Genomic DNA, 25880 nt, shown 5'->3' on the forward strand with positions numbered 1-25880 from the left:
AGTACAGGATTTTTACTAAAGTAAATGAAACACAACCGTCAGTAATTGATAATAAATATTTAGATACTGTTTTGGAGAAATTGACTAGTAAAAATATAACTAAGGAAGAATTTGAAAAAAGATTATCTGGAATGGCAGAGGCAATAAAAGCTACTATTTTTGATGGGATTAAACAATTCGTTACAAAGGATGCTGTTAATGCTCTGATTAAACAAATTACTGAGCAATATGCACAAAAAACTGATTTAAAGATTTATTAGAAAGATGAATTGGATCTTGCTGTTAAAAAGGTTAATGATGAACTAACACCCTACAAACATCAGATTACAAATTCTGAAAAAAATACTGTGATGAGACTGCAATGTTCACCCGCTTTTATAGATTATTTAAAATTATTCATTCACAAAATGGCCTACGATATTGTAAGAATTACGCAAAGTTAGTTTTAATATGAATTGGATAGAGGCTAAACAACTAATTTGACTGAGGAACAGGTGGGAGATTTGATTACATCGAAAATGAGTCTGGTCAATAGCTGGGTTTGTATAAGCCCCAAAAGAAAATCTATAACGAGCGGTACAATTTAATTGTAGCATAGCTGGCGAGGGAAGCAGAGCTGGCGAGGGAAAGCAGACTTCGTAGCATCCAATTCAACTGCTAGTAGTAGCGAACGGTCAATCATAGTGAAGAACGGAATGAATTCTCTATTCTCTCTTTACTCCTCATTCGTAAAATGCTGTGCTCCGCTACGCGGAAAGAGGCATATGCTCGTATACGGATGACGAAGTAAAGGAGAGCAAACTCAACACACATGGCTTTTGCAGCAACGTGTGAGGAGGCCCGAATTGGGTGCATACCAGTCTGCTACTTGTGTGAGAGAGAAACACATAGGAGCGCATTACCATTTCTCTCTCTCTATAACCTTGGCACGAGCGATGGATTTCACTACATAACATCACATTAGATAAGGAAAGTATAGCACGCGTCGAATTGCAGCAACAGAAGGTGTCATTTGCTTTGAAACGTTCGAAGTGATAAGACGATAAAATGATGCTTATTTCGATTGCGCAAGCTTTAATGAATTTTCAATTGATGCAGACCCGCAAGCAAATGGGGTTTTGACCATTTGGCTTACGATTGGTTTACTGTAACCAGTCACATTTCCTGATAGTGTGAAATTTGCATACACATAATTGATATTGATAGTGAAGGAGACTTTAAAGAGGTTATCAACTTGCCCATGAGTATTCTCTAGTCTTAAACAAGCATAAACTTAAAAGTTTTCTTTCACGCTCGTGGGAACTTAATGTCAGTGGAAATCGAATTTTCCTAAGAGAACTGTACCGATATTGATGATGTTGATTTGAGCACACCAAGTGATATAGGTCTGAGAATATCTATAAATATTTTTGGAATGCTTGTTCGTACTAAATTTACTAATAGATATTCTCGGAGAGCACACTTGACCAAAAAAAGCAACGCCCGCAGGTTTGTACAGCACACATAGAAGAAGAGGAATTTTAGAATTTGGAAATTCTTCTTCTTCTAAACTGTCGGGTGGAAAGCAAACCGGATTCACTTTAATCTGACAGTAGAAAGGGAAATTAATTTTTCCAACAGGGAAATTATTTTTTCCCTTTTTCCCTCAAAGAGAGAGAAAGGGAAATTATTTTTTCCCTCACTGAGAGAGAGATATCTCTCTCTTTTCAACCCCCTCGTCCTCACTGGGAGAGGGGAGATAAGATAAGGAGAGGTGAGGGAGGGAGAGGAGAGAAAGGGAGAGGAGAGGGAGAGGGAGAGGGAGAAGGAGAAGGAGAGGGTGAGGGAGAGGGAGAAGGAGAGGGAGAGGGGGAGGAGAGGGGGAGTTTGCGCATGCGCAGAGGATGAGGGGGAAGGGGGAGGGGGAGGGGGATTTGCGCAAAAATTTTTCCTTATTTCTCGGTAATTGCGCAAAAATTCTTCGCAGAAGTCTTAAATGTAAGCTACTTTCATTAACATTGACTTATTGAATGATACTTGAGCCTAATTTGAAAGAATGTAATTCAAATTCAAATTCAAATTCTTTATTGCATGATCAAGAAACATTACAATAATACAAAATCATTCACATGAGAGAGAGTAGAAATTTCTTATTATCTAGACGACAATAAAGGTATTAAATTAATAAGTCATTACAAGGAATATTTGCCATTCTACAGATACAACAATGCAAATGAAAAAAATTAATATTTCATGCGACTCATCCAAGAAGGCCAAAGCCTGTGTTTGGATGGGAGTCTGTACTATATAAATAAATGAAATTAATGAAATATGAAAAGAGAGATTGATCAAGAGATAATAGATTTTTGTAGACAGTATGTACTGTAAATCCAGGACATTGACGTCTGTTACAAATAAATATATAATAATCAAGAAGTATCGAAATTCTTGGAGTAATAATGGATAGAGCTGTATTAGATGATACCAGATATAGAGCTTTACTAGAATAGGATTGGAAAATATGAATCTCTGCTGAGCTAGGGATGATTTTAACTTTCAAAATTCCGTTAAGAATATGAGACTAATTATTAAGTTTAAGTGTTACATTTTAAACTAAGATAAATGAGCTAAATCAAGAAAATTATACTAATCATCAGCAGGTAAACAATACTACATTTAGTACTACAAATTGTTGGTGCAATACTTCTAACTTAATCTATATGTACTAATAATAATTAGGTGCATGTTTGTAATGATATGATAGATGTGACCTATATCAAAATAATAGAGAAGATGCTGGCTTTTTAATTTATGCAGGCTTAAAAGAAAAATTTTTCAAGTAATGCTTATAAAATATTACTAAAATACTATACAATTAAAAATATGTAAAGACAACAGGATCGAGATTAAATCATTAATCACTGATAAATAGAGGTGATTATGGAATCAATATGTTCCCTACCGATCTCTCTTAACCACCTTTTAACGTTCCTCTTGTAAATAAGAAGAGTGCAGTCGTCATAATTACGGAGTATAGGAGGAATATTCCTGTACAAGATGTGAGCTATATAGTGCGTGTTGGTTGTTGAATGAGTTCTTATTAATCTTGGGATTTCTATGCCTAAAGAATTAGCTGAGCGTGTAGAACGGTCATGCGTTATTCTTTTGAATATATTATTACTGTGCCCATGCATGTAAAGGAGTAAATTCTTGACGAAAAGTTGTCTTATGTCTAGGACATTAAAATCGTCATATATTTCATTAGTAGGAGTACGAATAGGTTTACTCAAGGCAGTTTTTATTATTTGTTTCTGAGTAATGATTAAAGGGTTGAGAATTGATTTAAAAGCACCTCCATAAGCCAAAATACCCGACGATATTATAGATTGGACGTATGAAAAATAGATATTTCTCAGTTCATCTTTAGATAAAATTTGACGTAGATTGAGGAAAATGTAGATAGATCTTCGTATTTTATTTTTTAATTGTATTATATGTTCCGACCATTTTAATTTGTCATCAACTATTACACCTAAATACTTGTATGAGCTAACTCTCTCAATGGACTCACATTGACATTGCATATTATTTGGGTTTGTACAAGAATGTAATACTATTGAATCTACTGATGCTCCTGAATTTTTCTTAATGATATCTCTATAAATTTAGATTTTCCTATATTAAGAGTTAGATATTTTGGTCGAACCATGCCTTGAGTAAGTGGAGATCGCGGGATGCTTTCTGGTACATTTCCTCTTTATTTCTACCATAAACATGCAGAGCCGTGTCATCAGCAAACAGAAATAGATTTCCAGTGAGAGGAAGTTTTGCCAGGTTATTTATATAAATGAGAAACAATAAAGGTCCCAATGTGCTGCCTTGCACCACCATAATCTATCGAATTCAATTCACTCTCAACGCCCATTATTTGCACAGCCTGTTTCCTGTCCGTTAAATAGCTTTCAAACCAGCTGTAAGATTTATTTCTAATGCCAATGATCTCCAATTTTCTCATCAGCTTTAATCTATCAACTGTATCGAAGGCTTTAGCTAAGTCGAGGAAAATTATACAGTTATTTAGATTATCATTCAGTGAGCAGTTAACTTCCCTTGTTAAATTAAAGAGAGCATCTGATATATTTTGTTATTTCTGAATCCAAATTGTCTTTCCGTTAAAATGTTATTATTTTCAATATAGGAACTCAACTGTGACTTTACTATTTTCTCCAAGATTTTTGAAAAAATACTTAAAAGAGATATTGGTCTGTAGTTATTTTTTGAGATTTGTCACCATTTTTGTGCAAAGGAAAAACTCTAGCTATTTTGAAACTATCAGGAAATATACCTTGTTCAATACTTAATTATAAATGTGTTTCAGAGGAGTTAAAAAAATTTGTATGTTTTGTTTGAAGAATCTAGTAGGAATATTGTCGTATCCTGGCGCAGACATGCCTCTCAGTTTTGAGGTAAATTGAATAATCTCGATTTCACTAACGGGTTTCATTGTAAAATTCGAATCAAGACGGTAGTTTTCATCATTCAAAACTGGTGGTTTTGTAGAATCTACAGCGCGGGCTAAATTCTCCCCAACACGTGAAAAGTAATCATTAAAATCCTGAGCTACAGCCTTGATTTTCTCTAGTGGAGAAATGGAGCTATCATGAGCTGGCTCGAACTGTTCAAGAGGAAAACCATCTTTCTTATTGCTTCTGCCTGAAATTTCATTTATAATGCACCAGAACTTTTTAGGATCTCCACCACTCTCATTTATCTATCTTTATAGTATTGATTTTTGCTTATTCTTAATAAATTATTTAGTCTATTCCTATAGTTTTTATAATGAGTTAATAATTCTCTATTGAAAGGTTGTTTTCTGGTTTGTTTATACAATTTATCTCTTTCCCTAATAGATCGAACTAAGCCTTCGGTTATCCAGGGTTTAATTTTTTTGAAACGAGAATTCCTTTGAAGAACTGGTTTTTTTGATTCATCTATGTTACGTTTAATGATAGAATAGAATTTGTCTGTAGCAATGTTGACTTCCTGCTCTATGAGAACGGAATTCCACGTTTCCTCTCTGAATGTAGATAATAAGGTTTCATTATGAATAAAATTTTGGGAGGATCAGATTTACTTTTATTTGTGAAACTGGAAGTAATTTTTATTGCTTCAATGTAATGATCTGTAACTGCTACTTTAAGAATAGCTGATTGTATTATATTAAGGTTTGCATTGTTAATAATATATGATCTATTAAAGTGCTACTAGTTCTCTGTTCTCTAGTAGGTTTGTCAATGCAATTGACAAATCCATGCTCATAGAGAACATTTAATATGAGTCAGTTTGTAAATCGTTGTTCAAAATGTTAATGTTAATGTCTCCTACTAATAAATTTGTTCTACCTCTACTCGAATTATCATAATAGTTATTAAGTTCGTCAATGAAATGAGGAATATGAGACTCGTGGTTCCGATAGACAGCCAAGAGACAATAATCTTTTCTATCGTAGTGGAAAGTAATTTCTAAAGCATTAGCTCCTCCTATACTGATGCTTCTACCAACTGCTGATAAGGAATTTTTAATAAAAACAAGCACTCCATCATTTCTATTGGATTTATCTTCAGTCTGAACGAAGTGTAGCCGTCCAACTGTTTGTTATCGTCCACCTCAAGCCATGTCTCAGATAAAACGATAACATCAATTTCACAGCTTAATGAATTCAGCCCTACTAGCAAATTATCGAAATTCTCATTATAGCTCCTTATATTCTGATGTATTACTCTCAAGCAACTCTCGTCTGAATCACAAAAATCATTAAAAGAATCAAATGTATCAAACTCTTTGCATGTTATTAAATTAAAATTTTCTAATTCTTCTTCATGCCTATTCATTGTCATGAAAAGAATGCTCCGCCCGCTCAACTGTCTCACCTTATCAATAACCTATATGGTTTATATATAAAAGAAGAAACCTACTCTATTTTATTATAAGATGAAATGTATGGTATGTAAATTTAAGAACTAATAATCCTCGCTAGAACAATTCAAATCTCAGGTAAAAGCGTGGGTAAGTTCAAGACTTTTTAAACAAGATTATACGATAGAATAGAGATAGAAGTAATCATGCTAATTAACGTGAAAAATAAAACGTTCTCACAGTATTAATGAGTGGATGTTGTAATGTGGATCACTCAGTCAGGCGTTATCCAACTTATTAGAAACAATAACAATCATAATTACAAAAATAAAGCTAATGAAAAATTAATAAATTGTCATTTCAAATTGACATTAAAATAAATCTAAATCAAGATACAAATACTGCAAATTGAAATTATATTTGAATTTACTTCTAGTATGCGCAATATTAATTAAAATGGAAAATAAAACGTTCTCCTTGTAAATAAAATTCGTGAATTAGTAATGTATCGCTCGATCAAGCGTCGCATAATTAAGCTATGAAACATTTCAAAAAATAAATAAATACATGATTCAATAAAAACATGAAAAATAAACTACATGATTTCAAATCAGAAGTTTTCATAGTAAATTTAGGTTTAAATATAAGACTGGAAATTTACAATTACGTAATTGAATTCATTTCAATTACGTGAAATACGTAATAAATTTTTCAGAACTGTGATGTTAGGTTTAGAAATATCTCTCAACCGAACTGCGCATCCCGATCGAGCGACAAAAAACAGCATCCACACCCCACTCACGATCACGTGAGACAAACAAAAAAAAAAAAAACGTTATAACACTGTCTTAACAAAAAAAAAAAAAATTGCTGACATTCGTACGCAAGCAAAAAATAAAAAGTTTTTTCATACAGTGTCAAGCGATCGATACAGTTGAATAATAATTCTACATACTGTAAATATTCATGCATACGAATAATGAATATTACGGGATGTTATTTATAAAAAAAAGTTGACAATATTAGTTCATAAAAATTAATACATTCTGTAAAAATTAATACATTCATTAGTTCATTTTGAAAGACCGTTTATCCAGTAGAGAAAAGAGAGTTTATCTCATGAATTAATTGATAAATCTCAATGGCATGACAGTTTGATTGTAAGTGTTGCAGTAATAATAGCCTACTGTATTATTCTTATATATATTTTTACTATAAATCACTATAAATTGACAGTAATTCATTGCCATAAATTCACTATGAATGCTCTATTATTTATCAATCATGTTTAGTATTTTTTATATTGAAAAGGAGACTATTAAAATAATTTACTAAACTTGGAAAAAAATTATTAATATTGTATTGAGTTAGTTTCAATTGTTTTAGACTACTTAGTGTAATATTCTATTTATCAAATAAATGAGTTGATACATAAGTAAAATTATCAACAATTGTATTCAAACATAATACATGACACTTGAATTATAAATAAAAAAGGATAATATAATTGAATAAAATTAAACAATCTTGTTTTAGCTTCAATCGTTCCAGCATTCCACCTGAATTAGAATATAACTAGCTCGTATTCAGACCATACCTGAATGTTGATAATAGTAGAGTTCTCACCCGAGTTCAACCACTTGTTTTCATTCGTTGGTTGTGGCAGCGTGTAAGCGTGCAGCGTATTTGCTGTAACTTAGATAATTACTTACCTGTGAAAAGAAATCCCACTTCCTTTTTTATCACTCTCCATGCAGTTATATGCACAGCAACTTCTCACCATTTTTTAAAGAAATCACCATCTGGTAATTGATTAAAATACAAAAATATGATAGCGTGCCTATACCGTACAAGAGTATCCAGCCATTTTGCCCCTTCATGTGACGTCATACGGCTGTTTATGTTTGCTTCTGCCCAATGTATTGTGGAAGTATTGGGAAGCCGTGTCTATTATATTAATGGTCGAAGGGTTTGTCAGAGAAAGCATGTTTGTCAGAGGTTGTCAGAGGACAGATAACTCATCTAATGTTGCGCTAAATGGGTGACCAGCAGTGTTTAGTGGGTGTGGAGGGGGGTAAAGTGGGTGAATAACAGTTAGTTCTTCAACTCCCTACGAGAGATCAGTACCATCGACAGGCCTTCCCCGCTAATTCAAAAATCCCCCTCCAACAGTTGTAGTACTCTGTCACCTCCTCCCCTTGCTCCGCTATTGTCATTCCACATCCACATTCAACAAAATAAAAACAAGTCACGATTGGCAATTATCTATTGATTAATAATATTGATTACTAGTAGATGATCGGCTTGCTCTGCTCTGCTGTCTTTTCAATTTTATGAAGCGCATATGCACACAATCACACACTAGTACAGTAACTTCTCAGAGAGGAGAAAAAGGAAAATATATTTTTCCTACAGATACCCTGAAAAGTGACCATTTGTGCACTGATTGCAGGCTGCAAAGAATCACTTTTCCGCACTAGTGCGCAAAGTGAGTACTTTGCATACTCCAGATTTGCAGCATGACAATGCAAAATAGTTAGTAGGTTATATGGAGCACCAGTGCAGCAAAATCAAAATGAAGCTGGTAACATTGAGTGGGCTGCTATAGTGAGCAGAGGTGCAACGAAGCACAACTCGCTAATTATTATTCATTATATATTATAACCAAGGACAACGACAGCACAGTGCCACCACAGCACACACCACACAGCTGCCCCCGCCATTCAAACACTACTACATTATTCAGGCAATTTTACCCATAATCACCCACTTTTCATATTCAATGGTAACTGTAGGAAAAATTTAATGTGAAATACGTGCGCAAAGTTCGTTTGCTGCACTCAAGAAACCATTCCGCCCTCACCTACGGCTCGGGCGTAAACGTTTCTTTTGATGCAGCAAACTGTCACTTTGCGCACTAGTTGCACAAATAACTATTCTGTGTGATACTACAGTACTCCATAATTTCCCTCTCAGTATTATCTCATGCTGCTGATATCAACATAAAAGCTGTTATTCCTTTTCCAATATAATTCATAAGTTTGGAATTATTTTATTTCTATGAATGCATAAATAAATAAACGAGTCAATTCTATTACACGTTGACAAATAATCTGATAATGAGATCCTTCCAGATTAATTTTATCAATGATTAAATTGAGTCTCATCAACTATTGTTATACTTTTTTTCAATCAAAGTGAAACTTCAAATCAAATAATTTATTATTAAATCACCATACCATCTATTCATATGATTAGTGCATTAATAAAATTAAAGTCAAATAAAATTATTCTTTATATCTTCTGGATTAATTATAACTTACTGGAAACTGGGTATACAGAAAAAAATATTTCATGCCTTTTTCTATTTGACTACTTGCCATATTTATATCTGAGTACAAAATTCATAAACTCAAATAATGAATAGATCACGAAGAAAACAGAAACCTTCATAATTTATTTCCTTTCAATAATATATTTAGTATTGTGGTGCTCTTCCTGGGGGAGTCACTCTCACCTCCAAGGATAGGACAATACATGTAGGATGATGTAATGCTGTATCTAAATGCCTCACGTTGGGCCGGCAAATCATGTGGTGCGTTTTTTAACGGCTTCACACATGTAGAGTGAATCTTGTACTGAGTCAATGGTGTAGCGGCTATGAATTTTGTAATTGCGTGCGTGGACGCTGAGTGAACGCCAGACTGATTGACTCACTACAAAACTCAATACAATTGTCGGAATCGCGGGAGGCCTAAACGCTCGCTCACCCTTGATTCCTCTAATGACAAATTGTATAATGATGAAATTTTTATAAGCAGTGTAGCGATCGCTAAACACTGAATACGGATACCTTAAAATTATTACCTGTGAAGAATGAGCATACAAAATCATACAGGTCGAGCAAAAATCCCGATGTAGATAATTTACGGGACTGCGTCTCTAATAAGTTCTGAAGGATTAAAATACGGTATTTGGACCAAATATCGTTCAGAATATACTTCGAGAACAGAGTCTTGTCGGGTTTTAAGCTCTATTGTAGGAATTTATATGATCTATGGCTGCCACTGCTGTACAATTGATGTGTTCGCTCCAAAGTCGAGGTAGGTAACAGATAAAAGCTGATATATGAGCAGGTAAGGACAAAGAATAAATATCTCGATCTGACCCCACTCGCTACATCCACTTAGACCTGTTCCAATATCCAGCTTAATTCAATTATTCCAATGATCGTATTCGATCGGTTCTTGATGATATAGAACGTATCAGACACAATAATTGACAGGCTTAAGAAATAATCGAACTCAGAAAGCGAATTAACAAAACTGAAATATATTACAATAAAATATGCAATCATACAGTGCAGATTCAGAATTTGATTTACAGGTTGATAATAATTTAGCATTAACAGAATAGTTAAAAAATTTCTTGTGCTTGCATGATACCATGCGTGATTCAACAGAATTTTACAATTGATAAAATTGAACAATTTTGAAAAAATAGTGAAAAAATGAATTATAAAATATTTTTAAAAATGCTCGGGTCGTGGTTCAGGCAGCGGAGGATAGTTAATCAACTACAAATTCTTATAAATTCAATATGAATAAATTCTAGGCTCTTAAATGCTAAAGCGCTTGTCGGCGTGGCCAATAATTTAACGAAGAAAAATTTATGTTTTTCTGCACTGAAATATTTTCGAAGCGTAGATTGGGGCCCCTTTTAAAACTTATAACTCACGTGAATTCCTTGGCGGTCGTGGTTTTCTTCTTTAGATCAAAAATCGTTTGATCGGCGGCAATCCAGGCTTTGGTTTCAGCACGTGGGGAATTTTAATTTAAATATCTCCTTCACCGAATTAATTAAGGGATAGTTTACTTTAAGCTTTTAAATTTATCGATTGATGAAAACAGAAATTTATAAATAACAAATAGATTGGCCTAAAATATCGGCTCACAAATAGAACATTTAAAAATCGAACAAGAAATTTTACAAATAGGTCTTTGGTAACTATGAAAGAGATCTACACGGTAAGGATTTCAAAAGGGAAGTGCTCCTGTTTTCTCTAAGCTTTTAGGCTAGACCTTGCTTCTCGGAATCTCAATGTAATAATTTGCATAAAAATTTGCCATTGGTAGAACGCTTGTGACGTAAACATGACGTCAGTGGCAAGTAGTAGAATACAATTCCTTTAATTACAATAATAATTTAATTTATGTAATTCTTAAAACTGCTTAATCTTATAGACATAGTTCCTCTCATACAATGTACACGTGCTAGTGTAACTGATAAGGCAGGGTTGTTGTCTGATAATAGATTAACATGTGTTGCTTTCAAACGATCACCGTCTTGGTGCTATTTCTATGCACTGTGATTGGTTTAGACCTACCAAAGAGATTTAATTACCATGTGGTTCAGTTGAATTAAATTATTAATAAATTAATATTCTTGTACAATTTTTATTAGGTTTGAGATTATTATAATTAATTTCTGCCATTTTATCAATAATAGAATTTCATGCTATGACCTATTTAGTTACAATAAGACCTGACGCATAATACAATTTCTTAAATAATAAATAATTTCAACAATAATACATACATTTTATTTTTTATTTTGAAATTCTTGATCCTTTATTGATAGTTTTATAATTTTTAGGAATGATATTTTACCTTGCATGAGAACCGTATGATATTTGACAATGCTTTGAATCAGTCAGCTGCGTTCGAACTGTTTTTAAAAACATCTGATCGATAGTAAACAAGTGTAACCTCAAAATCAGTGAGCAATTCGTAAATAATTTGTGCTTTATTCGCAAAATAATTATAATTTTATTGAATAATTTTCCTAGAAAAATATCCAGTACAGAACGGTACTCTTATCAAATATACAGTTATTGATAAGTAAGCTTTATCGCTCGGTCGCTAACTATTCCTTTAGCAAATTCTTTCATTTTAAAAGGTAATCACAATTTTTTCTCTCTTCTCATGAGATCTATTTGAAAAATTCATCACACAAAAGCCCCCAGGATATTTTAAATAGGTAATTGGGAGACGAGTCGAAACAATGACTATTTGAAAAATCCGATATTGTGATGAATACACTATTTCATCTCCTTACTTCTACGAAAACTCAACACTTAACACTAAAAACAATATATCGTGCACTTTTGGCTACGAAAAATAAATAATTGATTGTTCCTTTCATTGGATACAATCGAAATACAATAATTAATGAGGTCTCTTTGGATCCTTCATTAAAACAACTCCACAACTTCCATTCACGGGTGGCTTATGAGCAGACCCATAACTATAACAAATATACAAAATTTCACATATTACTTCTTAAGATTTGAATAGTATTTGCAACAAATATAGACTTTCATCATTTTTTCATAGTTATTATAGGTTTCGACTCTTTGGTTTGGCTTTTACATAAATTGGGTGAGAGTGTGATTTTACTTCGGTGACTTGACAATCGTCTACCGTTTGACTCGAGCAATTTCTTATTTGCGCTTAGTACGTTGCGTACAAACAGGATTACACTTGAAATGGCTTTCTTGATTTTTATCAATGTTGGTTACAAATATTAAGTCCTTAAGATTACATTTATCAATTTGAATTACAATTCATGATCTTTTGATGCAACAGTAATAAATTTCACATTTAAAGGTAAGAATTTCATTTTCTTTTTGGCTTTTTTAGCAATACATTTATATGACATAGAACATGCGCATTTCGTGCAAATTAACATAAATATATATTTTTGTTTGCGTTTTTTCTTATAATTTCACATTAAATAATATGTTACATTAATAATTGAATAACGATATTGCTTGAATTCTATTAACATTGATTCTAGGATTTCGTACACATTGGTTGGTGGGACGAAGAAAATTATCGAACAGGCTTTGGTTCTGAATAGATTTTTTCTATCGATTCTGTATTTCAAGGTTAGATTTACACATTTTTTCAAATAAACTTTGTTTATTTTCTTTCCTCCTATTCACTACTAATTTCATGTTATTTCTAATTTACAATTATTTTCTGTTGATAATATAATTCTTGTTTCTGTTTTTCAGTTGTGTGGATTGTACTAGGCGATTTTTCCTGTGATGACTGTGACATGAGGCGGATGGCTTGATTAGGTTGGTAATTTTTAGAGTTGTTTTGTAGTTTTATTTTCTTCTGTTATTAAAGTTGATAATAATTTCTTCATTCGATGTGGATTTATAATGTTTCCTTATTAGCTGAGATGCGGCGAAGTTTAGGTTATGTTGATTAGGCTGCAGTAGAAAGATGCTAGTCTGCAAAGTAATGATTCAATGGGTAGGCTGTGACTATGAAGAAGTTTGATAATTGATGTAATTCACAACGTAGCTTCCAGTTGATTAAAAGATTATTATTTCCTCAAGCCCCCATCTAAATTTGATTCCGGTGTTATTCAAGGTCCAATTCCGATTTGCAACTATCCGTTTTATTAAACTTGGCTTAAAACGAATGTGCCGGCGAAGTAGGTAGATCTCTTCAGCCAATGTTGTCTTTCCTTGTTGACCGGTGACATGTAGTTTGATCTTTTTAAACCTCACATGCCGGTGGTGTCTGTAGGTTTTTTCGAATAATCTTTTTCTTTTTTGCATGCCGGTGTACAGTCTGTTTGATTTTAACCGGACATGACTGCGGTGGTTGTAGGCCCTTCTCGATGATTTTCTTCTCTCTTGCATGCTTGTAGAAAGCTTGATGTAAGATTTTAACCTAACATGACGGCGGTGTAAATAGATCCTTTCAGATATTTTTCTTCTTTCTTGAATTGTTTTGCTGCTTGTATATGGTTTTGATTTATAGGTTTTCGGGTTTGGTTGTGACTTTGATTTGTGGTGGGTTTTTGTTTTATTCCTATTGTTTATTGGACTATCTTCATGAATGCTGGGTTCATATGTTGCAGGCGCTGTCCTCGGTGGCTCGGAGATATGTGCGGTCGGCGGTCCGGGCTGCTCTTCTACGCGGCGGGCAACGTCCTTGGACTCCTGGTGTCCGGCGCGCGGTGGTACGGGCTGTCCCTCTATGCCATTGATGACGTCCTCGGCTCGGCGGATGATGTCGTCCGGCTCCTCTCGGCGCTCTGCAGGGTGCGGCGCGACTTCAGCCTTGACATTTTCGGTAGGTTGGTCTTCCATACATGTATCACGTCCGCTTGCTTGTTTGACTTCCTTTATTTGGTCGTAGTTCTTATTTATATTGTTTAGTGTTTCGTTCAGTTGTTTCCTTTCTTTGATCATATCGTTCAATGCTTCCAGGATGAGACTCATCTGTAACATGGAAGGGGTGGGTGTGTGGTCTTCGGTTGGCGGCAATGGTTCTATGACATGAGATGCGGGCGTCCGGACCTCTGGAACGGCAATGCATGGGCGTTTATCCCGCGCGACATCTTCCATCTCTGAAATCGCTGACGTGGCCTCCAGGATGCGGTGTGGACCTTCCATAATTTATTTAATGTTATAACGATGCAAGTGTGTTGAAACGACCGCAAACATGTGAGGTTATGTGAAACGATTATAAGTGAATGATCAAAAATTGAAATAGTGCGAAAAAATTCGTTCAATGAAGAAATACAAAAGTGTGATTCAATAATATGTTCAGTGATGAAGTGAATCAAATTAGCAATATCGTTAACATAAAATGATAAGAACATACAGAATATAATGGACACTTATGCGGTAACGAAGGTACGTCTCTTATAATTTATTATTACTATTATTATAAATATTTTACTCTTATAATTTCTTGCCGCAATTATATATATAGGGCTAGTATTCTTCGCAAAATTTTATATAAAAGCAGTGATGCCCTGCTTGAATTCCACAATATATCCGTGATTTAATTTTTACTTCCCTCTTTATGCTTTAAAAATTTAAAAAAAAAAATATAAATGACTTCAATCCTCTTTTCCATAAATTTTTTATAAATTGTTTCAATATAGACCTAATATTCTTCAAATAATATGACCTTTCTTATGATATCTCTTATACCTATGACTTATAGTATGACCAATTTTCGAATAACACGATAATAAAATCCTGAGTTCGATTTTTTCTCTAAAAATTCATCAATCGATAAATTTCTTTTCTGTTCAAAAATTGGGTATGGTACTTCTTGTTATTTTATATAACAGTGAACAGTCAATATTAAATTCGAAAAAATTCACAACCATGAATTTTTCACAAATTTTCCCGTTGTCAGCGCTATAGTATACTGAGCAACTAAATAATCCTCGTAGTCGATTATCCACCTCTTCAATGCCTATCACTGTTGGGCGCCAAAACATGTGGTGCTCTTCCTGGGGGAGTCACTCTCACCTCCAAGGATAGGACAATACATGTAGGATGATGTAATGCTGTATCTAAATGCCTCACGTTGGGCCGGCAAATCATGTGGTGCGTTTTTTAACGGCTTCACACATGTAGAGTGAATCTTGTACTGAGTCAATGGTGTAGCGGCTATGAATTTTGTAATTGCGTGCGTGGACGCTGAGTGAACGCCAGACTGATTGACTCACTACAAAACTCAATACAATTGTCGGAATCGCGGGAGGCCTAAACGCTCGCTCACCCTTGATTCCTCTAATGACAAATTGTATAATGATGAAAATTTTTATAAGCAGTGTAGCGATCGCTAAACACTGAATACGGATACCTTAAAATTATTACCTGTGAAGAATGAGCATACAAAATCATACAGGTCGAGCAAAAATCCCGATGTAGATAATTTACGGGACTGCGTCTCTAATAAGTTCTGAAGGATTAAAATACGGTATTTGGACCAAATATCGTTCAGAATATACTTCGAGAACAGAGTCTTGTCGGGTTTTAAGCTCTATTGTAGGAATTTATATGATCTATGGCTGCCACTGCTGTACAATTGATGTGTTCGCTCCAAAGTCGAGGTAGGTAACAGATAAAAGCTGATATATGAGCAGGTAAGGACAAAGAATAAATATCTCGATCTGACCCCACTCGCTACATCCACTTAGACCTGTTCCAATATCCAGCTCAATTCAATTATTCCGACGATCGTATTCGGTCGGTTCTTGATGATATAGAACGTATCAGACACAATAATTGACAGGCTTAAGAAATAATCGAACTCAGAAAGCGAATTAACAAAACTGAAATATATTACAATAAAATATGCAATCATACAGTGCAGGTTCAGAATTTGATTTACAGGTTGATAATAATTTGGCATTAACAGAATAGTTAAAAAATTTCTTGTGCTTGCATGATACCATGCGTGATTCAACAGAATTTTACGATTGATAAAATTGAACAATTTTGAAAAAATAGTGAAAAAATGAATTATAAAATATTTTTAAAAATGCTCGGGTCGTGGTTCAGGCAGCGGAGGATAGTTAATCAACTACAAATTCTTATAAACTCAATATGAATAAATTTTAGGCTCTTAAATGCTAAAGCGCTTGTCGGCGTGGCCAATAATTTAACGAAGAAAAATTTATGTTTTTCTGCACTGAAATATTTTCGAAGCGTAGATTGGGGCCCCTTTTAAAACTTATAACTCACGTGAATTTCCTTGGCGGTCGTGGTCTTCTTCTTTAGATCAAAAATCGTTTGATCGGCGGCAATCCAGGCTTTGGTTTCAGCACGTGGGGAATTTTAATTTAAATATCTCCTTCACCGAATTAATTAAGGGATAGTTTACTTTAAGCTTTTAAATTTATCGATTGATGAAAACAGAAATTTATAAATAACAAATAGATTGGCCTAAAATATCAGCTCACAAATAGAACATTTAAAAATCGAACAAGAAATTTTACCAATAGGTCTTTGGTAACTATGAAAGAGATCTACACGGTAAGGATTTCAAAAGGGAAGTGCTCCTGTTTTCTCTAAGCTTTTAGGCTAGACCTTGCTTCTCGGAATCTCAATGTAATAATTTGCATAAAAATTTGCCATTGGTGGAACGCTTGTGACGTAAACATGACGTCAGTGGCAAGTAGTAGAATACAATTCCTTTAATTACAATAATAATTTAATTTATGTAATTCTTAAAACTGCTTAATCTTATAGACATAGTTCCTCTCATACAATGTACACGTGCTAGTGTAACTGATAAGGCAGGGTTATTGTCTGATAATAGATTAACATGTGTTGCTTTCAAACGATCACCGTCTTGGTGCTATTTCTATGCACTGTGATTGGTTTAGACCTACCAAAGAGATTTAATTACCATGTGGTTCAGTTGAATTAAATTATTAATAAATTAATATTCTTGTACAATTTTTATTAGGTTTGAGATTATTATAATTAATTTCTGCCATTTTATCAATAATAGAATTTCATGCTATGACCTATTTAGTTACAATAAGACCTGACGCATAATACAATTTCTTAAATAATAAATAATTTCAACAATAATACATACATTTTATTTTTTATTTTGAAATTCTTGATCCTTTATTGATAGTTTTATAATTTTTAGGAATGATATTTTACCTTGCATGAGAACCGGTATGATATTTGACAATGCTTTGAATCGGTCAGCTGCGTTCGAACTGTTTTTAAAAACATCTGATCGATAGTAAACAAGTGTAACCTCAAAATCAGTGAGCAATTCGTAAATAATTTGTGCTTTATTCGCAAAATAATTATAATTTTATTGAATAATTTTCCTAGAAAAATATTCAGTACAGAACGGTACTCTTATCAAATATACAGTTATTGATAAGTAAGCTTTATCGCTCGGTCGCTAACTATTCCTTTAGCAATTCTTTCATTTTAAAAGGTAATCACAATTTTTTCTCTCTTCTCATGAGATCTATTTGAAAAATTCATCACACAAAATATATATATATATATATAATATATATTATATATATATATATAATATATATATATATATATAATATATATATATATATAGTGAAGAAATTAAAGTAATAAATTTGTTGACAGTGTGTGATATAATATATCCCAGAATGAAAATTCAATTTAATTCAATGGAATTGATGAATGCAAATTATATAAAAACCTGCATAATAAATAATTTACACATTCTATGAAACTTATTTAGTAATAGCTATATCAAATAATAAATATATATAGTCTATTATTTTTGCAATTAATATAACCTACTATTAGCTATCACTATTTATGAAAAATTACTAATAACTACTGATACTATTCTAGCATATTATGATAATATACGGTTAAAAGAATTTATCTTTTCTCTATCTGTATGAACTTGTGACCCCCGTGGTTCAGAGAACTCGCTCAAGAACTGTTTTGCATTGTAATCTTTGAAACCTTCAACTTTTGATTATACAGAGTTTATGAAAATTAATAAAGCTGCTAAATATTTCTCTTACAATAATAATTTGACAGCAGTTTCCATTGGGAATGTTATTTGAAATGAAAAATTACTCTAAAAATATTACTCTGTCGCTTTAACATCTTTGACACTCATATGGATCCAAAATCATTTTTTCAAATGTTTGATACATGATTTCGATACATAGTTCCAAGAGAAAATAAATAGCCAAAACCGCAAATTGATAATTATATCAACCCGTATCATTTTGTTGATACAAAAGTTGTAAAGTATAATGAACCAGCTAAAATCATAAATGTCAGCGTGTGTGATAGCTCCCAAATCAACGTTAGTAGACAGTCTACTAACTTTGCTCCCAAATAACCTCAGATGATGTTACGAATGAATGAATGGAAAAACTGTAGTCTAGTAATTGCATGCAAAGAATTCTTCAGCTGACCAAATGATACATCATAACAATTTTTTTCTTACGCACTTTCAATGTTATTTTTATATCCTGAAAAAGGACGAAAGAGTGAGTCAATTTGTTGTCCAACGAACTTGACCTGTAAAAGGTTCGGAGAATACGTGTTCATTATTTGAGAAGATTGATCAATTCTTTCTAAAGTTATTGTAGAGCCTACAAACAGACGGACAACGACTTTGTCCTTCAGTAAGTCAAAAGTTAAAACTCACGCTAGTTCAATAATTATTCTATACAAAACCACTATAAATGAACAAAATATATTTACTAAGCTTAATTTATCATGAATACCAATAGAATATATGAGCCCAAAGTTAAACAATAATATTCAACATTCCACAATAACATCTATATTGTAATATTACATTTTTCTTCTCACATTTGAATCGAATCTTCAATTCGAGATCTATGGAACTTTATAGTAAATGTCAGAGTTATCAATAGACGGACAAATTTTTTTGACGGAGAATTATTATTGTAAATGTTTGTTGCATTGTTCCATGGTGTCACCGAGGCAGGGTTAACAAATTACTAGATAAACAGTTTATTTAAATAGAATATGTATAAAAATTAAAATAACATTTTAAAATAAAGTTTTATTGAGAACAGATGTAGAATGTGAATTCTAAACTTATAAGTTATAATTTTTTGGTGATGTGTCTGTAAAAATCGATACTGAACGAGGCGTTGGCTTCGTGACAGGCAACTTATGTCTTTTCCTGTTGAGCCTTCTCTAGAAAAATGGCTGGCTACAAGTGTTGTCGTGGAGTTTTGCTCTAAATCATTTTCGTTTATTAATGTTTTAAATTGAGTTTTATATAAATTTTTGTGCTGTTTTGTTCAGATTTAGCTGTTTGTGTAGTCAAGCCAATAGCCACTGTGTTTCAACTGTAAACTAGATAAGTATTTTAGTTCGTAATAACTCTGGAATAATTAGGCTTAAGACATATATGTTTCTTTGTGTATTTGTGTATTTTCATCTGAAGATTATAAGTTAATTTGCTCTGAAAACTGGATTTCTCATTCATAGGCAATAGATCCATTCACAGTTTGTCAAGAATCTATTTTATTGGAGCCGACAACTATCCTTAGGTTGATAGGTGTTAAATGCTATTCCAACCGTTTAAGGAAAAATTGGTAGCACGGCAATATTCACAACCAGACTAGAAAATACTTCGAAATTCATCAGTCCTTCAATGTTACGAAAATCAATACTATGAAAATGAAAATACAGTCGAACATCTGTATAACGAAGTCGATTATCCCGAGAAAAAATTCGCTGCTGAGAGGTATTCGTTATTGAGAGGTTCTGTCAAGAAAACTGCCACGATCCTATGGATCTTATAATATCGTATCACGGCAGTAAATAAATGAATATGGTACATAAAACATATCGCGAACGTAGGTAGGGTACCTATTAGGCCAATATTAATATAAAAAATTAGAAATTTATGCTGTTGAAAAAACATGTTTTTTCAATATTAGTAGAATCTAATAAGTAAACTCACCAATTTATTTCCAGAAAGCTTGATTTGTACTATTAGTAGAGCTTAGTCAAAGTACATACTCTGTAGCAATATTTTTCAACTTTTTACACTACTATTGGATGGAACGCAAAATATGGTTATTTTGTCAATAACTACACTATAAATAGTATAATAACTCAAATTTCCTATTTTTTTTTGTTCTATATTTGAAAAAGTGAGTAATATCGGTTGAATTTTGCATTTGAATAAAGCATCATGTTCGATAAACGACTCACATCTATTCAGACAGTCGGACATGTCTGGTACACTATTTTTCAGTTTTAGTCCTTGCCTGATAATTTTGAAAGCCTCTAGAACTTCTTGATCTGACGGATTCTTCTCCTCAGGTTCGTCACAGTCATCATCATCATCATAGTCAGTTCAAGGAATTGTGAATGTGTGACAAAAGCAAGAATGGGAAAGTCCAGTCGTTCACCTGCCTGGTCTACAATAATGACAAGCTCTTGGAATTCAATTTCCGACATGTGTTTCACCCTCTATTGACTGTGTACCACCCTATCTTCTTCCTACCTGAATTGCCATTATTTTTAGTCTATTGACCTTTCTGCTGAAACTAAAGAATTCCTTGAAAATGACCGTCTGCTTCCTATACACACTACACTTTGTATGTTGAAGTCAAGAGAAAACTTTGTTGTTGAGAGGTCCGAAATTCGTTAAATAGAGGTAAATAAGCAGTAAAAACTCTAAAATGTCATGGGACCAGGTAAAAATTCGTTGTGTAGAGGATTTCGTTAGGTGGAGGTTTGTTATAGAGAGGTTTGACTGTATATTAGTTTGTTCAACATCCTACAGTTTATAATAGACAGGCCCTTATTGACAATTACTTGTGAATAGCTCCTCGAATAACAATGTTTTGAAATACTATTGTTCACGTAGGCTTCAGCAACACCTTTCTGCAAGAAGGGCGTTGGCAGTCAAACTGGTTGGAATCTACAATCTACAAATTGACACCCTGGCCCACTAGAACAACTGTTCAAAGGTAGTTTACAAAGAATAGCTGTCACGAAAGGCAATTCATTCATTTTAAACAAAGCCAGCTCATTATTTGACTGTTGCAGTTGAGAGCGGATTGGAATGTCAACATACAATACGATGAACAATATAAAACTTAAATTTCGTATTAGGTGGATAATTCTTTTAGACTCAGTTTGAGAAGCAGAAGGTGATATAATTGAAAAAAAAATCGCTAATTCCATGTGCTAAAAATTTTTGTTGGAGAAGATTTGCCCTACCACTGTTCTAGGGTCCCAAACTTTGTCCAGGTATTTTATTGTCTAGGCCTACTAGGGGTGGATGCGTTTGTAATCGTGTTATCACGGTTCACTGCAGTTATCCTACAAACTTGTCCTGTACACTCGCACAAGCGCCAATTAAAGAGCGGAGGTGCTCAATTAATTAAATTATCAATTAATTAATTAATTCACACCTAATTTACTAAATTATTAATAAAGTATTTATAATCAATTAATTAAATTGAGGTGACATGGTCAATCACTTTATTATACAATTTTCGTTTGGAAAACTATTATAAACCTTGAAGATAACATTAAATCTTTTAATTACCATTGTATCATAAAATCAGGAAACGGGTATTCTACTTTATATGGTTATGAAATGTTTCATAACTATTAGTTCGGAGAACAGTAGAACTCGCTACACTCACTAACATTTCTACTCACACACGTCTGCCTATTCACATACAAACACACATACAAATTGGATTTAGAGTATGATGATATATTATGCAATAGGATCGGTGGAGAACGCTGAGAAATAGAAGTTCTCTACACTTTTGAGCTTAGAAGCACGATTGGAAAGATAAAAAATCTTACAAATAGACGAACGCTGATTGAATTGAAACATAGAATTCGCTTCGCTCATTCAATAAACATACCTCAACCTGGTCTCTAACCCATTCCAAACAAAAACCTAACCCCCTAAGCTACCCAACTCTAATTTTTCAACACAAAAATCTCTAACATCAACATGCATGAGTATAACGCCCACACAACCGCACACAATCATGAATGTGTATGCAATGTTCTATTCTATCTGGTACGATTTGTAAGGTGAAAAAACATACTGTAATACCTATATCACGATAAATATGAAGTATTGAATCACTTATTTGAAATATGAAAATATAAAGATAAAACTAAGTGAGAAACATCAGTAAACAACAATATTTACAAAAAATATGCACATACTCTATCACTACGCTTGGCCCTTGATGGAAAAGCTTCCTTCTGACTTGAACGGTCTTTGGCCACACCAAAAACCTATAACCCCCATAACCTACCCAACTCTAATTTTTCAACACAAAAATCTATAACATGCATGTGTATAATGACCATACAGCCGCACATAATCATGAATATGTTTGCAATGTTCTATTCTATCCAATACGATTTGTAAGGTCAAAAACATAATATACTATTATGATAAATATATGAAGTATTGAATTACTTATTAAAAATATGAAATTATAAAGATTGAAAACACAATAAAAAATATTCACAAAAAATGCACATAATCTATCACTAGGGATGGAAAAACTTCCTTCTGACTTGAACAGTGTAGTCTTTGGCCAAACTGAAAACCCTAACACCCTAACCTACCCAACTCTAATTTTCCAACATTGAAATCTATAACATGCATGAGTATAACGACCACATAGCCGAACACATTATGAATGTTTTTGCAGTGTTCTATTCTATCTAGTACTACTGTATTTGTAAGGTCGAAAAAATATAATAGTTATTATTACGATGAATATGAAGTATTGAATTACTTATTCGAAATATGAATTAATTATAGAATTATGAATTAATGCGGGCTTCGCCCGCACAATTGTCTTCTACGACTAAATAGTGTTGGGTGGCAGCCTATTATTTATATTACGAAATCCCTAATAAAATGAGATCATTCAGAACGTACTGTCTTCAATAATGAGTACAGAGTTACAATTTATCAAAAATAAGTAAAGTTTTAAGAAAAAATGAATTTTGATGAATTCTTATTCTTCATTAACAATATCCTCCGATTTTTACAATTTAAATTTATAATTCAAAATTCCTTTGGGCGTAGTTTTGTGCTCTACAATTTGAGACAAGGTAGAGCGCTCTTTCTCATATAGATTTTCAAGTACACCTGATAACAATGCTCCTTGTATTTTGGAAAATACCTTGTTTTTAGCTTCAATCATCACCAGCAACTCCATAATCTTGTCATAACATTGAGATTTCGCACCATGATATAAGTTCATTAGATCATGTTCTATAAGAATGAACATGAGTAATACTAATAGGTACAGAGAATAATACTAGGGAAAGTATGTTTGATTTCATGATTTTTTCAACAATCTAATCTTACACTAGGATCATATTCTTCCATGAATCGTTTTCAGCAACTAAAAGAGAAGAATCTGTTCAAAAATTCAAGATCAAGTATTTTTCTATAATTTATCTGAATATAGAAATTGGCCATTTCTTTGTGTACTGGAAAATGAACCATATATTTTAGGTATATTTGGGCCATTCTGTATCTTGCACAAGGAAATCTTGCATGAAAAAATTGGACTTCTCTTATGTATCCAAATTGAGCATTCAGATCTACAATATAAAATGCAAGCACACCCCCTTTTGATGTCTATAGTGACTGAACTATAGTAACTGTAGTTTTTTCAAACACCACTTGTGAAATAGGTGGGGGGGGATCGGGGCGATCTGCACCTGTCGCCACCTTCTATAGAAGATAGATGTGACTCACGTTATAACATTAATTAGTCCAGTCAATTTAGACATGAAAAAGAGGCAATATTTTATATTCATTGTAGTTCTGATTTTTTAGGGTTTGTATGCATAAGAGAAGTCCAGAACCAATTTTTGCATGCAAAACTTCCTTGTACAGAGTGGCCTAAATACCTAATATGTCTGGTTCATTCTCCAGTTCTGAGCTATTACAATCAAATCCAGTCATTGGACAAAAAAAAATCCTCTCTTTTTTTACTGTATATAAAATTCAGAATAAAATGAAATCATTCAGTCCTCTCTAACTTCAATCAGTTCTATCCTACAGTTTTTTTCCAAAACAAGTAGAATTTTATGGAAAAATCAATTTTGATAAATCTTATAGTATTTAATCAACAATATCTTCCGATTGTCACAATTCAAAAATGTATAATTCAACATCCTATTAGGCGTAATTTTGTGCTCTACAATCTGAGAACAGGTAGAACGCTCTATCTCAAAGATTTTCAGGACACCTCAAGGATCGAAATTTCATTCATTACTTTTGATACAATCTTCGGATCTTCCCGTATGCTCTTTCTTTTCGGCTTGTCAAGGCAGTTGGAAATCATATATCATGAGTCAAGTTCCTAAGAGAAATGGGAATTTTTTTGTTGAGTGTACACTGTACTTCAACCCATATTCCATACACAAAATAATGACAATTTATTTATTCAATGCTGCATATCTTATGAAATAATTCAGATATAAAATCAAAATCTAGTCAAGGATGTGAGGAATTTCCTCCTCTTCTCACTCCAATCAACAATACTTTCGATTTCGATACCACTAGAAAGTTACAACCGATTGAAAAAGTGACGATTGAAGTTTTACCATTTTTTCGCAATTCCACTGTTAATCAAGAGTCTCTTAAACGAGGATCATACATCATAGAAACTCATGATTGGTTCTAAATTTTATCCTATAGGAGCTCAGTTACCCTAAATATTTATCTTCAACTACTGTTTTCTATCTTAGAACTACCGAGATCGTGAATATGAGGAGAATATCTTCAATCTCTTGATATTTTCAAGTGATTGAATCGTACCGTGCGTCCAAGTGAACTATGAATAAAAATGATAAAATCAACAGCATTTTTTGCGTTTCAAGTTTATCAACATGGTCGGAATTGATTAGCAGATTCAGCCACAAAGTTTCTTCTAAAAGGTCATGAAGATTATTTCAAAATCGATTTACGATTTTAGTTTTGCTCTTTATTGCTTTACTTATAATTTTGTATTATATCAAGCAAAGGAAATACATTTACGACAAAAATACACATACATAATAACAGGTGTAGGTGAATCTTTTTAAAGAGTATCAATCAATTTCCTCCTTATAATATACAATGAAACTGGATGTTATTTTACTGAATGCTAAGAAGATAGTGGCTCTTATAAGTTTATAATGAGAGAAATTCATTGAATTTTCAAATTACTCCCTCTTCCCCAATCTCCCGCTAGACGGCTCGCCTAACAGCATTTAGTTCATATGCAAAATTAGAACTTTCCACTATGGGTACAGTCCATGAAAAAGGTTGACAACCATTGGTTATTCAATGAAAACAAAAAGCAACTGAAATAATATTATTAAGGTTAACAATCTTTGGCTATTCAATGAAAATAAAGTAATTGAAACAATATTATTGTTAATGAGCAGTTTTGACATCATTTATTAAAATCATTTTAGAACAATAATAGAGAAATATAATGCTGCATTACACAGCACCTCAAGAACATGTCATGATTGAAATTATTCCATGCTCTTTCTCATTTTTAAGTTCAAAATTGCAATAATTGTGGATTAAATTAGATTGATTTAAATTTTTTCAATTATTAAATTGAAG

Source organism: Nilaparvata lugens, chromosome 2 (genome assembly GCF_014356525.2).
Source record: "Nilaparvata lugens isolate BPH chromosome 2, ASM1435652v1, whole genome shotgun sequence".
NCBI classification, from domain to species: Eukaryota; Metazoa; Arthropoda; class Insecta; order Hemiptera; family Delphacidae; genus Nilaparvata; species Nilaparvata lugens.